A 16,548-nucleotide genomic window follows, 5' to 3' on the forward strand; every position below is an offset into this window, starting at 1 on the left:
TTTTATTGCATTTCATTAACAATGTTTGGTGTGTTTGCAAATTATTTTTATCCTTCCCGAACTTCGTCTCTCCCATACTATGTGTATTACCACGGCAATTCTTTGTTACAGATTTGAAGGGCTTGAAATACCTAAGCCCGTTTTGCAAGACACTTAATCGCTCAGGGAAAACTGGAAAATTAATGAATATATAGATCAGTATTCCGATGAAGGATTTATAGAAAAAATGTGTGAATTTACTAGTATGTACCAAACCAAACCAAACCCCATGGCACTACAGCCCTTGAAGGGCCTTGGCCTACCAAGCGACCGCTGCTCAGCCCGAAGGCCTGCAGATTACGAGGTGTCGTGTGGTCAGCGCGACGAAAACCTTCGGCCATTATTCTTGGTTTTCTAGACCGGGGCCGCTATCTCACCGTCAGATAGCTCCTCAATTCTAATCACGTAGGTTGAGTGGACCTCGAACCAGCCCTCAGGTCCAGGTAAAAATCCCTGGCCTGGCCGGGAATCGAACCCGGGGCCTCCGGGTAAGAGGCAGGCATGCTACCCCTACTTACTAGTATGTGGTATCTTGAAATCACAGGGAAGCCTCTAAGACTGGCACTGCATGAAAAGAATGTTTTCTTAGGAGCTTCAGTCCTGATGTCGTGCCTTCTTTACCCTAGGACACGCATGTACAATATTAAACCAAATCCACTCGCGTTTCTGCTATCGCTGATAGAATCTCTAGAAACAGGCATTTCGTTATTAGAAATAACCTTAAGTTTGTTAATGATAATAGTATCTCTGAAGAGCAAAGAAAAGCTGATAAACTCTGGAAAGTTAGGCTGATTATCGATAGAGTTCTGAAAGGCTGTTTGAATACTCCACAGAACCTGATGTCGCAATTAATGAACAGATTATCCCATTACTGGAGTTAGTCCGCTTAAACAATTCGTAAAGGGAAAACCAAACCCTGAAGGGTTGAAAAATTGTGTATTGGCTTCTCCTGCAGGCTTAGTGTTGGATTTTGAAGTTTTTCCAGCACAAGGTACTTTTCCTGAATCATCTGGGCAGAAAGCTGGACTAAGTATTTGTGGTTCGGCTGTTCTACGATTGTGCGAAACGTTACCGCCAGGTTCACATGTATTTTTGATCGCTACTTCACATCACTGACATTATTGGAGATGTTTTTCGAAAAAATGTTCACATTACCTGAACCATAATGGAATCCAGAATTGCAGCATCCGTTGACTTGACAGATGATAAGGTGCCCAACAGATTAGTACGTGGAACATTTGATCAATCCGTTCGCCACGACAACAAGTTATGCATTGTAAAGTGGTCTGATCAGAAACCTGTGCTGGCGGCCTCAGGCAAACCGGATGTACATCCACAGGACAGTTCCAGAAGATGGTCAAAGAACGAAAAGGACTACCTTCAGATTTCTTGTCCTAAAATTGTCAGCAAGTGTAATTTCGGCATGTATTGAAATGACTTAATTAACAGGATTATCAGTTACTACAGAATGAGTAGAAGGAGCAGAAAATGGACAGTTAGGACAATTTTTCAATTCGTTGACATAGTCATCGGAAATAACTGGGTGCAATACCTGCTCTATCGAATGAATCTGGCTGAACACAGGAAAAACATCATGCAGATCCACGATTTCAAGATAGCGATAGCTGAGTATCTGCTAAGAAAAGATGAAAGGTCATATGAAGATGCGGAGGATGACACGCTAAAAAGGAAAGGAAGGGAGAGTGACGTGTCAACACCAGCAGGAAGGAAACAGAAGCACTTGCTTGTTTTGGCAGATGTGAAGAACAGCATGCGCTGCAAGAATTCGGGGTGTCGCCAGAAGAATAAGGTCATGTGCACAGCGTGCGAGAACAACCCATGCCTCGCAATGCGAAACAACTGCTTTGCTGAGTTCCACTGAGTTTCAGATGAAAACTGTCTTATTTCATATGTTTAAATTTTAAAGATGTTGAAACTGTAATACTATTTCACTTAATGGTGTGTAATGCAATTTTCTTGTGAATAGAGTAGAACAAGAAATAAGTTTAAGCTCATTGGCAGAATCCAGGCAAATAAACCCAACGACCAATACAATGGACACTTTTTTTTAACTGTGAGATGTCTCAAAATTGAAATTATTCACAGTGTCAGTTATGACCATATTTTAAGCATAATTTGTGATTTTCGCAAAATTCCGCTCAATAAAAATGTCTTGGGCCTATTGGAACTCGATAAAAGTCTAAATATTGGACTAGTCTACGGTTGATAGACAGCTTTATTTCAAACTCATAATGAACGAACAGGTGTAGACCAGGGGCAATCTGGGGCAAATAGTTCACTCTATTAGCCGTTCACACTCTCGTATTTCTCTAAAGCCAATTTAACGCCAGTGCACGAGGTTATGCTCACTCAACTGTTAAAGCTCCTGCAGTAACACGAACATCAACGTGGTACCATTCCCAGAAAAGACGCTAAAAATGTTCTTAAAAACAGTGACGCTTTAGTGGATTAAAGGCCTCTTTGCAAAAACAAAATTGAGTGATATCTGTTAGCCTTTATGCAGTATCGAAAAGCGTAAATAGCTCCAACCCTCACCGTCAGTTTCAAATCTTGCCGTGCTGAGTGACCCAGACGGTTGAGGCACTGGCCTTCTGAATAGAACTTGGCGGGTTCGATCCTGGCTCAGCCCGGTGGTATCTGAAGGTGCTCAAATACGTCAGTCTCGTGTCATTAGATTTACTGGCACGTAAAATAACTGCTGCAGGACTAAATTCGGGCACCTCGGCATTTACGAAAACAGTAAAAGTAGTTACTGGAACGTAAAGCAAATAACATTATTAAAATCTTAGCTTCTACGGCATTCGTGACGTAGGACATCTTGCTGTCAGCTTATTGGAGTGCTGCTTAGCCCGAAATAAAGGAACAAAATGGCGCTGTACATACCGAATGCTTGTAGAGGATAGTATAGAAACTAAATTCATATACGCATGCTATCCCGAAACTAGAAATATGTACGAAAATGGAAGGTCTCTGTATCTCAGAAAGAGTTTTTCACTGTAAATATTCAGTAATTTTTTTTTAATATAAAACCATTCTATTACACTCCATACACTAAATACCTTAGATCATTTCATTCAGTACGAAAACTTAGAAGTAATGAACATTCGGCGGCTGATTGTACAGTGTATTTTTCAAATAAGCAGCATGTATTAAATATTCCCCAACAATTCAATCAGAGATACTGAAATTGACTATTTAATGTCTGAACATCACAAACTAAATTAAATTTTGAGATGTATTTGAGTGTCTTATTCTGCAATCTTTGGCTGAAATGTTAGCGAACTGACTTTAATTCAGAGTGCCCTCAGGTCAATTTCCGGCCGGGTCAGTGATGTCAACTACGAATGGTTAATTCCTCTGGTTCGGAGACTGTGTAGTTTTGCTCGTCTCCACACACAACCCTTCTTCTGCACACAACACACTACTCTACAAACTAGAACAGCAACACGCAATCATTCCTCCTACGGCTAATATCATGAAGAAAATACGACCGTAAAACTGAAACAAATCCACATCAAGTTCCAATAGCAATACTTGAAAAAAATGAACGGTAATAATAATAATAATAATAATAATAATAATAATAATAATTATAATAATAATAATAATAATAATAATAATAATAATAATAATAATAATAATAATAATGATAATTAGAGAAAAAGCAGTCCAACAACTGGCAGCAACTCAAGACCAAACTAATTGAAACTGCACAAACACTGATTCCTCTGCAGAAAAGAAAAAACACCCTTGGTGGAACGCAGACTGTGAACAAGCCATCCAATCCCGGCAGAATGCATACAATAAGTGGAACAGCAACAAGACCAATAAGAATCACAAAATGTTTTTGGCAGTCAGGAAAGAGGCAGCGAAATTAATCCGACAGAACAAAAGGAAATTCGAGAAAGATCAACTACTAGAAATTGAAAAGGACTTCGAAAAAAAAAAAACCACACACGATATTTCTACAAGAACTTCAAAACAAAGCTAACAGGGTATCAGCCACAAAACCTTTGCTTTGAGAAAGTAAATGGGCAATTTGCACTGAACAACCAAGAAAACTGCACCCAACTTGCAAGGTATTTTGAAGAATTGCTTAACTGCCCAGAGCAACACTAAGATTTCCACCGCAGGAACCTGACTTCAGAAACCCAAATTCAGTACCACCGGATGAAGAAGAAATTACCAGACAGATAAAACGACTTAAAATTAATAAAGCTGCAGGTGAGGATGGTATCATAGCAGAAATTCTCAAATCACCAGGCCCAAATACTATAAAAGAATTCACCCGTATCATCCAAGAGATTTGGGAAACAGAACAAATTCCAGAAGATTGGAAAAGTGCAATAATTCATCCTTTACATAAGAAAGGAGACAGAACAGACGTAAATAACTACAGAGGAATCTCATTGGTATCTGTTGCCTACAAAATTTTATCTCAGTGCCTTCTCGATAGAGCCCAACAGCAACTAGATCCAAAAATTTGAGAATATCAAGCAGGTTTCAGACCAGGCCGTTCATGTCCAGAGCAAATTTTGAACCTAAAGTTAATCCTAAGGTATCAGACAATTTGTAGCAAAAATGTAGTTTGTACTTTTGTTGATTTCAAAAAGGCCTATGATTCAGTTGATCGTCAATCACTACATCAGATATTAAAAGAACAGGGTCTAGACCGGAAAACACTCGCAATTGTAAAAGAGACATTGACAGACACAAAATCTAAGGTTAAATTCATGGGGGAAATCTCAGACCCTTTTCCGATCAAAACAGGAGTAAGACAGGGAGATGGGCTCTCTCCACTACTCTTCAACTGCGTCATTGAAAAGGTAATAGAGGAATGGCGCAAACAGAAGTCTGTCCTCAAGATTGACCAACCAATCACTCTTGGTAGGGGCAAATTAGCAGTAGACTGCCTGGCATTTGCGGACGATCGGACAATCTTAACTCGTGACGTTTCAACAGCCATAAACCAGATCGAACTCCTGAAAGAAACAGTGGAAAAAGTCGGCCTCCAAATATCGTTTGAAAAAACTGAATACATGACCTGCAGCAAAGAAGCCCCTAAATTCATGGAGACAAAATATGGCAAAATAAATCGGGTCCAGTAATTCAAATATCTCGGTGAAATAATTCAGGAGAATGGAATAGAATCAAAAGCCAACGAAGTTAGATGCCAAAAAATGGAAACTGCATATAGACTCGCCCAAAATATCTATAACAAAAAGTGTCTTTCCAAGCATGCAAAACTAAGACACTATAATCTATCTATATATATAAAAGTCATTGTATGTATGTGAGTGGGTGGGTGGGTTTGTACCACATCTCCTCCCAAATCATTGGAGCGATTTCAACCAAATTTGATACAGTTATGACTTGGTATCAGGAGACAAACCGCGTGGGGGTAAGACATCCCAAACACCCCTTGGGGCGGGGGTACAAGGGGGGTCCTATATAAAAATAAATGAAAATAGTGTCGAATCCATACTTTTCGGGGTCGCTAAGACGAATAGTGACACCCCAAATTTTTTAAGTCCAAGTTCAGCCCCTTTAGGGTGCGGGTGAGGGGGGAGTGATATATATACAAATAATGGAAAATAGCGTCGAATACGTAGTTTTCGGGGTCGTCAAAGTGATTAGCGACACTCCGGATTTTTAGTATCAGGGGACAAACCACGTGGGGGTAAGACACCCCAGGAACCCTTAGGGGCGGGGGGGCGAGGGGATCACATATAAAAATAACGAAAATAGTGTCGAATCCATACTTTTTGGGGTCGCTGAGATGAATAGTGACACTCCGAACTTTTTTAAAAGTCCAAGTTCAGCCCCCTTTGGGGTGGGGGGCGAGGGGGCAGTGATATATACACATATTCGAAAATAGTGTCGAATCCATACTTTTCGTGGTCGCTTAGATGAATAGTGACATCCCGGGAATTTTTAAATTCCAAGTTCAGCCCCCTTTAGGGTGGGGGCAAGGGGGGAGTGAAATATTAAAATAATCGAAAAGAGTGTCGAATACTCTTCGGGGTCGCTGAGATGAATAGTGGCACTCCGGATTTTTACTATCAGGAGACAAACCACGGGGGGTAGGGCACCCCAGGAACGCTTAGGGGCGGGGGGCAAAGAGGTGAGATATAAAAATCATCGAAAGTAGTGTCGAATGCATATTTTCGGGGTCGCTGAGATGAATAGTGACACTCCAATATTTTTAAAAGTCCAAGTCAGACCCATTTGGGGTGGGGAGCAAGGGGGGTTAAATATAAAAATAAACGTATTTAGTGTCGAATATATAGTTTTCGGGGTCGCCGAGGTGAATAATAACACTCCGGAATTTTAGTATCGGGAGACAAACCACGTGGGGATAGGACACCCCAGGAACCCTTAGGGGCGGGGAGCAAGTGGGTCATATATAAAAAATAAACGAAAATAGTGTCGAATTCATACTTTTCGGGGTCGCTTAGATGAACAGTGACATCCCGGGAATTTCTAATTCCAAGTTCAACCCCTTTTAGGGTGGAGGGCAAGGGGGGGTGATATATAAAAAAATCGTTATTAGTGTCGAATCCACAGTTTTGGGGGTCGCTGAGATGAATAGCGGCAGTCCGGAATTTTAGTATCATGAGACAAACCACGTGAGGGTAAGGCACCCCAGGCGCCCTTAGGGGCAGGGGAGGGGGCGATGGGGCTGATATATAAAAATCATCGAAAGTATTGTTCAATCCATACTTTACGGGGTCACTGAGATGAAAAGTGGCACTACGGAATCTTTTAAACCAAGTTCAGCCCCCTTCGGGGTAGGGGGCGAGATATATAAAATTATCGAAAATAGTGTCGAATCCATAGTTTTCGGGGTCGCTGAGATGAATCGTGGCACTCTGGACCTTTAAAGTCCAAATTCAGGCCCCTTAGCGGTGGGGGGTTAGAGGGGAGTTAGATATAAAATAATCGAAAATAATGTCACCTCCATGGTTTTAGGGGTCGCTGAAATGAGGAGTGACACTCCGGTTGTCATTTAAGTCCAAGTTGATCCCCAATTGCCAGGTGGGTGAGAAGGAGTCAAGAACAAAAAATATCCAAATGACCGAGATTAAGGATGTTTTTTTGTACGTTCCAGTATAACTGTCAGCAGAACAAATATTACCTACTACCTGAAAAAAATACTGAGGGGGAGACACCCCTAGAAGCTATAGATGAGGGGACGTAATGTAATTATGACTAAAATGACCGATATTAGTGTTGAATCCATACGTTTCGGGACTACGGGAGTAATTTCAAACAAACTTAGTCACTTATAACTTATTATCAGGAGACAAACTGCATGGAGGTATAACAACCCTAGCGTACCTACGACGGGGTGAGATGTAGAAATAATCGAAAATAGTGTCGAATCCATTCTTTTCGGGGTCGCTGAGATGAATAGTAGATGAATAGAAGTCCAATTTCTGCCTCCTTTCGCATAGCGGTGACAAAAAGTGAAAAACGAAATTTCGAAAATGACCGAGAAAATGGACGCATGTGTGTATACTGGACCTACTGTCTGGAAATATATACCTTAGGGGTAAGAGACTCCTAGCCTCTAAAGTAGGGGCGAAATGTAAAAATTAACCGAAAACAACCGAAATTTGTGTCTAATCCATAGTTTTCGGGGTCGCTGAGATGAACTGTGACACTCTGGATGCCGTTTAAGATAAAGCTCAGTCCTAATCGGCAGGCGGATGAGAACTGGCAAAAAATTGAAAACGTCCAAAGGGACAGAGTTTAAGGATGTATGTGTGTATGTTCTAGCATATCTCTCAATCAAACTTGGTATACACATGACTTACTATACAGAAAACATTACTGTGGAAGTCAGATACACTTAGCCCCCGCTGGTGTTGGGGAATGAGAGGGGCTGACGTGCAAAAATAAGGAAAATATCCTATATTATTGTCGAAATCCATTGTTTATGTGTCGCTGATACGGACTGTGACGCTGTGGATACCGTTTAAGTCCACGTTCAGCCTCCATCGAGGCAGGAGCTGAGAAGAGCTTAAAAGTAAATAGTATGAAATGACCGAGATTAGTGTTTACTCGATAATTAAATAATCTAAAACTTGAAATAAGATACATCTAATAACTCTAAAACTACATAATAAGTCGTAAAATCAACATCTCAAAAAGAATTCTATAAGCATTCACTTCACACTTAACTAACTGGTAATACAAATATTAAAGGTAAACATTCAAAAACTATCCGGGCAACGCCGGGTACTACAGCTAGTACAGTAATAAAACCAGAATGCCTCTATGGATAAGAGACACTAATTTTGAACAGGAAAACTGATCTAGAAAATATTCAGAAAAAGGAACGCAAGATCATTAGAAAAATGTTAGGCCCAAAACTCGTAGATGAACAGTACCGCCTTAGAGGGAAACAGGAAATCAAACAATTTTCTAACATTCACAGCGACATCAGAAAACGCAGATTAAGATTCTTTGGACATATAAAAAGGATGAACCCAGATAGACTTACCAAGCAAATAGTTGAATTTTATGAAAACCGAAGTAAAGACAAAACGGACCCAATAAAATGGATTGGCGAAATTAAAACAGATCTCAAACTGGCAGGAATTACACCTGAAGACATCCAAAGCCGGGTTATCTTCAGAGCCAAAGTTCATAAGTGGCAAGTTGACCAAGAGGAGGAACCAAGGAAGAAGACCGGAACAACATGGTCTCAAGAGAGAAAAGAAGCACACAGCAAACGAATGAAGGAAGTGTGGGCACAAAGAAAGGCAAATGCCTGTCTCTAAGTACTTTGCGTAGTCCTAATGGGCTCATTCGCAAATAATAATAATAATAATAATAATAATAATAATAATAATAATAATAATAATAATAATAATAATAATAATAATAATAATACATATTTGAGTGTCTTCATACTGTGTTAAATACAATGGTCTTACAACAGTGGTGATTAGTGTTTTAGGAGGAAGTATAAATAAGTAGGCAACTAACTGTCCCCAGACTTAACAGTGCATTTTCTAGCATCATAATGAATACATAATCTTTCTCGACAGTTCACCAAGCGCAGGGTTAACTCAGCAAGTAGCCACTGGGATGCATAATGTTCCCAAAGTGATGCTACTACAAAGAAGGAAAGGCTCGGTTTATCCTCTATTATTTAATGGTTTCTCGAAAGTACACACAGAAAAGGTGCATAATGGTGAAACATTCACAGGCTGTATAAGTCCTAATTGAAGCTTTATAAATATGAATACCCGCGACGCAACAGAACATTAGTGGTCTGGACTACTAAGATCATTACCACCCAGCCAGATGACCTGTAAATACTCGAGCGGTACGTGGTCAGCGTACCAAAATCCTCAGCCGCATTGCTTGGATTTCTTGACCTGGTCCAGTAACTTTCCTATCAAATGCTCGTCAGTTGGTCTCAGGAGTGTGAAAGAATCTCGTTGCAGCCCTCAAATCAGAATTGAAATCCCTGGACTCTCTGAGATTCGAACCCAGGGTCTCCGGGTAATAAGTAAGCACCTAGTATTGCGCGCTTTTCAAGAGAGCGTTGCGTCAGACGCCAGATGAAGTTCCCAGCATGAACATTAAAATGTATTAACCCAAGCGAACCACTTAGCTCATGTGCTGGGACGCGAGCAAGTGCGTGACAAACCGCGGTGACGCTTAACTTGGAGGGAAGAAAACTTATTCGATATCTTCGCTCACAAGATGAATATAGAAATTTGAATACAATAGATGGAATGAGCATATTTTCCTGCAAATTTTGATGTGCCACATGGCAGTAGTTGTAATCTCCACGAATAAATGAGTAATTATCATAAGTACCGTGAGAGAATTTTCATCTCCGCGCGCAAGCTCTCCAGGGCCCACACACGAGGATCACGCGGGCGTGGGTCTTGCGCATTCATAAATACCGCCTGGGAGAACGCTAGCTTCATTAGTTATATCCCTCACCGGGAATAGAACCCTCACCCATTAATACTAGTGTATTCGGCTTATAAAAGCTACTTTTATTATTATTATTACTGCTGCTGGCATATTGTATGAGTGTCAAGCAGTTTCAACAGACCTTAGGCAAACTAGTGACCAATACTGGTGAGTCAAGATGTGAGTAAGTTTCAATAACAACTCAGAGTCCAGGATGACACATATCCTGACACATATCCTCAGGCTTGGCAGAATCAGCCCAAACCTTTCCGTGACGTATGTGCCCCACTCCCTGGTGCCATCAGAAACCCCTTCCTAAACTCCTAACTCTTTGCTTCACATATCCCCTCTTCCCTGGTAATCAACCAGTACGAAGACAATGTACCCCACCCAGAGGGATTGACACGTGACTGCCCTAATTCATATAAAACCCTGGACTCCAAATGGAAAAGCTCTCTTGGAATGTAGTCAGTTAAGAACTACCAACTAATTGAGTTGGCTGTTAGGCGTCAGGCCTCAGAACGTGTAAATAGACTTTAAATCTTCAAATGTAATAAGTGTTAGTAAATTAATAAATACAATATTGGACATCTTCGTTTCATTTGGAATAAGATATACTCAGACTCGTGGAGAACCTGTGAGGACCTAGCTTAACAACCCAACAAGCTAACCACGAACTTGTTAAGCGACAAACTTAACTGGGGGCCTGTGGCCGGGATTTGATACACGATCGCCACAAGATCTACGTGCTAGTTGGACAAAGTATTCAGACAACGATCCAGAATCGCCTTTCGCTACTTGTCCGGCAAGTCAGTATCTTCCCGCAAACTACTGAAGTCATCTATTCCATTTGAACCAGCCAGCTAGAAGGAAGTGGAACTGACAACCTCACTGGAGGCCTTTCGACCACAACCGACTACGCCAGCTTGAAGGAAGGAAGCTAGCCGACAACGCTCCAGAAGCGCCTTTCGACAGCAACCAACCGCCATCGCTGTACGTGCGTACCGACAACTCCGCAGAGGGGCCTTTCGATAGCACGACAACGCAGAAGGAAGTCCATTCGACTACACAGCTCAAGGAGAATGCAGTCCATGCTGATCATCATTTCCTGCCTGTGAGTTACATTTAAAGTACCTATTTGTGATGCCTGAATATTGCCAGTAATAACATCATTCATCTCTTTTAGTTGAGCAAGAGCAATAATAATAATAATAATAATAATAATAATAATAATAATAATAATAATAATAATAATAATAATAATAATAATAATAATAATAATAATAATAATAATAATTTAAATTATTTCACCTAATCAGTCAAATAAAGTCACTACAATGACTGAGACAGAAATGCTTTCAAAATTCGAATATGCCCAAATTCAGTTGCTACCTGAATTTAACGGAAGCGCATCTTGTAGTTTAGACTATTTCATAGCGAGATGCGATAGTTTTATAAATACTCACAAGAGAGCCCTTACAGTTCCCAACGCAAATATTATTAACGAATTTTTATTTAATGTCGTTAAATCCAAATTAAAAGGAGAAGCTAGTAGTATTTTGGATCTCGATGCGAACTCTAGTTATGAGAAGTTTAAGGAGAAATTAATTAGAAAATTTGGTGATGTCAAAGATGAGAGATTATTAGTACAGGAAATTTCCAACTGTTTCCAAAAGAGAAACGAGAGTTACACAGATTATCATGAGAGGTTGGACACTTTAGTCCTCCAATGTAAAAGTTTATGCAAATTGAACTACAGAGACCAGATCTTGGAGCTCAAGTTGAGAGAACTAGATGATCTGAGTCTGAACACTTTTAAAGCAGGTATTTTAGAACCGTACCGAGCGTACCTACGGTATGCTCAAGTTACAGACTTAAGTCAAGCATTAAGACACTGTAGGACTTATGACAATGATAGAGCGCACGAAAGTTACATGGATCAATTGAGAGGGACACCGAAATATCCTCTCAATAACAGCGCCAGTCACAAGCCATTCATGCAGACACCACCTAACAGGAACAATCAAACGACACAACCACTAAACCATGCCACTCACAATCCTTTTATGTATCCAAGACCACAGAACCATTACTTTCCTCAAATGCGACCTATCACCAGCCAATCAAACCAACAATTCAGAAATCCTAACCAACAACCAAACTTCAGACCCTTCCAAGGTCCGAACCCACCTACTGCCAGACCGCAGAACCAACAACCGTTTAAGCCAATGAACCGACCTTATCCTACACCAAATAACCTTGCCCGACGCTTCACGACCAATAATCAAAGGTACCCAACACCTATGTCAGGGGTATCTACCATCAGAGGGAATGTGAATACACACGCAGAGGAGACTAACGAATGTGACTATGTACCACCAGAATATTTTCAGGAGGCACAGTCATCAGACTATACTCAGGAAACTCAACCCCACGAATACGAGTTCGAATACGACACAGTCGATTCATCACTACCTGAGAATAATTATGAAAACCAAGAACAGAGTCAGGATTTTCACTTGGTCCCGCCATCTCAAGCGAAGACCTAAATAACATAAGAAACGCTCCCAAACTGCCGTTCATCACTCTATTTGGATTCAAAATCTTAATAGACAGTGGTGCTTGTCATTCAATAATGAACCCATCAATAGCACATGAATATTTTTCAGAATATTTGTTCCGAGAACCATTCTGCATACAATCTGTTCATTCGGAAACAATGGGTGAAGAAAACGTACAATTCCCCATTTTTTCAGAATATGAAATTGACACGCCCGTAGATTTTCGAGTCATGAAATGGCACGAATATTTCGACGCGCTAATAGGAACAGCTGATTTTGTTAAACTAGGTGCAAAAATTGATTATAAATCAAACCTAGTTACATTAGACAACAAAGACATACCATTCTATTTCCACTCGAACAACAAGCAAGTAAATTTTCAACCTTCACCAGACATGCAGAAAATTGCGATTCCTGTCAATATCGAACAAGGGGATGTATATATTCCAAAGTTTGAACATGAAGGAATATATTTTGCAGATGCAATTTTGCATGCAGAAAACTACCAGGTCATGTACCCTATTGAAACACAGTTAAAACAAGAATTTAACAAACCAGTGTTAGTTGAACCTTTAGAGAACATTACAATACAGCCACTGGAAATAAATTCTATTTCAGACCACGATATTCAAGAATATCTCCACACACAACATATGAACGATCTAGAGTTTAGAGTCATATCAGAAATATGTTCTGAATTCTCGGATGTATTCTACTATCCCGGGTGCGATTTAACATTCACTAACGCCGTAAAGCATTTTATTCGAACTACTGATGAGGACCCGGTATATCAGAGAAATTACCGATATCCTCCCGCACTAAAGAAGGTATTAAGTGAAGAAGTTGAAAAACTTATTAGCCAGGGAATAGTCACCAACAGCGAATCTCCATATTGTAATCCCGTGTGGGCCGTGCCCAAGAAGCCAGACGCTTCTGGACAGAAGAAATGGAGATTGGTCATAGATTTCAGACAGCTGAATAAGAAGACCATTGAAGACAAATACCCTCTCCCTAGAATAGAAGAAATTCTAGACAACCTAGGTCACTGCCAGTATTTCTCGACTTTAGATTGTGCCCAAGGATTCCATCAAATTGAAATGGATCCTAGATCTATAGAAAAAACTGCTTTTACTATAGACAATCGGCATCTAATGTACCGCAGAATGCCATTCGGACTCAGAAACGCTCCGGCCACCTTTCAGCGCGTAATGGACAATGTCCTACGCCCCTTTCTTTTCAAATTCTGTCTGGTATATATGGATGACATCATCATATATAGCAAATCCCTAGAGGAACATAAACAACACCTGACCCTTGTAATGCAGAAATTACGAGAAGTAAATATGAAAATACAGCTCGATAAAACCGAATTTCTCCACAAGGAAGTAGCCTTCCTAGGTCATGTTGTTTCGCAGAACGGAGTAAAACCTAATCCAGAAAAAATCAAGGCAGTCAAAAGTTACCCTATTCCCAAGACCACCAAAGAAATCAAACAATTCTTAGGACTAGCGGGTTTCTATAGGAAATTTATAAAGGACTTTGCTAAAGTAGCATATCCAATGACCCGTTGCCTAAAGAAGGGATCAAAAATCGATGCAGAAAACCCTGAGTACAAATCTGCATTTGAAACACTAAAGACCCTTCTAATAAATGCTCCAGTCTTAGCTTACCCAGATTTCGAAGAACCATTCGTGTTAACCACAGACAGTTCAGACTTTGCCATAGGGAGTGTTCTCACACAGAAGGGACACCCTATTGCCTATTATTCCAAAACCCTAAACCCCGCTGAAAGAAACTACTCCACCATAGAGAGAGAATTGCTTGCCATCGTAGAAAGTAGTAAGCATTTTAAACCTTACTTATGGGGACGACACTTTCATGTGGAAAGTGACCACCGTCCACTGCAATGGCTTTTCACCCTAAAGGATCCCAGTTCAAGACTCTACCGCTGGAAAATGAAATTAGGAGAGTTTGACTTTGACATAAAATATGTTAAAGGGAAAACTAACTATGTCGCAGATGCTCTTTCCAGAATACAAGTAAATGTAAATGATGAAACAGTTTCTAATGTACCCATCCCCGGAGATGATACATACCAGAATGAAATGGACAATGAAACTGTACATTCAAATCAAGAAGATCCCATTTTCACTCTAAAAACATCAGAGAGAAATTTGAATCAAAACCGTAACCAACTTATCATAAAATATGGTAACTTTCCCAAAATCCTTGAACAAAAACTATTCAAGAAGTATACCCGCCATATCATGATAGTGACAGAGAAAAACCTCCAACAAGATTTGAATAGTCACCTACTCAAAATTATTAATACGTCAAACAGATATGCCGCCTACTTTGACGACGTAACACTCGAAATCCCATTCATCAGGGTATGTCAGAAATTATTTACGTCAGAATTAATAATCATTAGGACGTCTAAATTTCTAGAAGATATTGAAAGCTCAGAGACTCAGAAACAGTTGATATTACAATACCATTCAATAAACCACAATGGTATCATTGAAACATTTGAACATTTTCGAACCAAGTACTATTGGCCACATTTGAAAGAACAAATTAGAAATCTAATTAACCAATGTAACTTATGTCAGAGAAATAAATATGAAAGACACCCTAACGAAGTACCAAACCAAGGCCCTGTTACAGCCGACCACCCTTTCGCTCTGATTCATATGGATACTTTTCATTTTGAACAAAACCGCATTTTAACTATACTAGACGTATTCTCTAAATACGGACAAGCATATTTACTATCCAATGGCACAGCCATGGCAGTTCTGAATCAACTGCAAGTGTATTTCTCACACCATGGATATCCCAAGAGAATTACCCATGATCAGGGAGGAGAATTTGAGAATAGCTTAATTACAGAATACTGTAAAGCTACTAACATTGAATATCATGCCACTACACCTCTGAATTCATCGTCTAACTCCCCGGTAGAAAGACTGAACTCGACCCTCCTCGAAAAACCGAGAATCTCGAGAGATCATGATAAATTCACTCCACTCCCACAGCTAATAACCACTGCGATCACAAATTATAATTCTTCAATTCACTCCACAACCAAACAGCCACCATTCAATGTTCTATACGGCCCGTATTACAAAGCACTAAATCATATCTTCTCCTCGTCTCCAAAAATTAATGAATATATTGAGAGACAAGGAAACCAGATGAAAATCTTAAATGAGAATAAATCTGACCCAGCAAAGCCCATTTTCAAACACTCCTATCAAATAGGTGAACAGGTATATGTCCTAGACCCTCTAACCAGAAATAGGAAGTCCAAAAACCTATATAATGGAGGCACAATAACCAAAATCGAAAAGAACCGAGTATATTGTAAAATGAAAAATGGCAAGACCCATGTCAGAAATTTCCGTGACATTAAACCTAAAACGAAATCTCTTCCCGTTCCAGATTCCTACCAGGATATGCCACCATCTACACCAAACCCATAACCACATCAGGATTTTATGCGGACCCCATGGGATCTGTATTGGTAATCGATAAGTACCATAAATTCATGGTTCATTTCAATCTTACTACCTTAAAAGAATCATATAAAATTATTGATGATACTGTCTCTAGTCTTGTATTGAAAAGCAATAATACTTTTCCTCACTTAATATACGAGTTAACTGAAATAACCAAAGATACCAAAAAAGAATTAAATAAGCTAATACCCAGTACTTCTAACAGAACTAAACGAGGTTTAATAAACGGACTAGGAAAAGTAATTAAGTTCATCTCTGGCAATCTAGACCAGGACGATTTAGATAATTTACAAAATCAATTAAACACTTTAAAACATAGTCATTCTAATGAAATCAAGCATATAAATAAACTAGTATCATTTACAAATTCAATTGCTCAAAAATTTTATGATGAAATGAATCATGTTAATGACAATATGAAGGTAATTCAAGGTATACTTCGAACAGAAGACTTCAAGATAAAT

This window comes from Anabrus simplex, chromosome 2, assembly GCF_040414725.1.
Source record: "Anabrus simplex isolate iqAnaSimp1 chromosome 2, ASM4041472v1, whole genome shotgun sequence".
In the NCBI taxonomy this organism is placed as follows: Eukaryota; Metazoa; Arthropoda; class Insecta; order Orthoptera; family Tettigoniidae; genus Anabrus; species Anabrus simplex.